This window comes from Berghia stephanieae, chromosome 9 (assembly GCF_034508935.2).
Source record: "Berghia stephanieae isolate SIO BIC M18660-M18661 chromosome 9, UCSD_Bste_1.3, whole genome shotgun sequence".
Classification (NCBI taxonomy): Eukaryota; Metazoa; Mollusca; class Gastropoda; order Nudibranchia; family Aeolidiidae; genus Berghia; species Berghia stephanieae.
In genome coordinates, this window is record NC_088368.1 from 5,941,822 (window position 1) to 5,942,645 (window position 824).

Below are 824 nucleotides of genomic sequence, written 5' to 3' on the forward strand. Positions count from 1 at the left end.
TATTATTATTATTATTATTATTATTATTATTATTATTATGATTATCATTACTATTATTATTATTATCATTATTATCGTTATTATTATTATATAATTATATTATTATTATTATTATTATTATTATTATTTAAATTTTATAATTATTATTATTATCATCATCATCATCATCATCATCATCATCATCATCATCATCATCTTCATCATCATCATCAATATCATAATTATAATTATTTGATTTTATAAATACGAGTAAATTTAGTTCCGAAAAATACATCTAACCCGTTACCTTCTAATTTGGAGAAACACTTGAGTTATAATCCATATAAACAAACATGCTGTCAATATATTTATCTTTTAAATACATCTAAATACATCTAACCCGACGATCACTGCCGAGTTCTATCTAGGTTAGTGACAACTGACAAACTATTTGGATTAACACATTCAATGCAGCAAAAGGTTTCTCTCCATATGTTTCGGTACCTATTGATAGGATTCATATAATTATAATAGTATACACAACCGGCAGCCTTCGAACGACGCTATCAACCAAACGGCTACATTGTCACTCTCTTGTATCCGTTTAACAGAATTGCCAGTTTGGCGTTATGAGGCTAAAATTAATTTTAACGGCGTTTTCAAAGGATTTTTAAAAAATTAGCATAGAAATTTAAATTGCATGATATATTTTTGGTGAGCTTTTATATAGCGCAATATCCACTAAATTTGCTCAAAGTGCTTTACAAGGGGTCCCGGACTGACAAAAAGCAACACGTAACATGTAGGACAAAACATGACGCCTGTTAGGCGATATTACATTTTTT

At 27.8% G+C, this 824-nt stretch overlaps 1 protein-coding gene across 1 annotated transcript in view; it reads right to left on the minus strand.

The window, feature by feature from the left end:
- The window catches only part of LOC144979554 (uncharacterized), a 117,065-nt gene extending 116,578 nt beyond the window's left edge, over positions 1-487 (minus strand). The window contains exon 1 of the mRNA XM_078926281.1: positions 287-487. The gene's annotated coding sequence lies outside the window, so the exon portion shown is untranslated. The remainder of the gene's footprint in view (positions 1-286) is intronic.
- Positions 488-824: the final 337 nt, after the last annotated feature.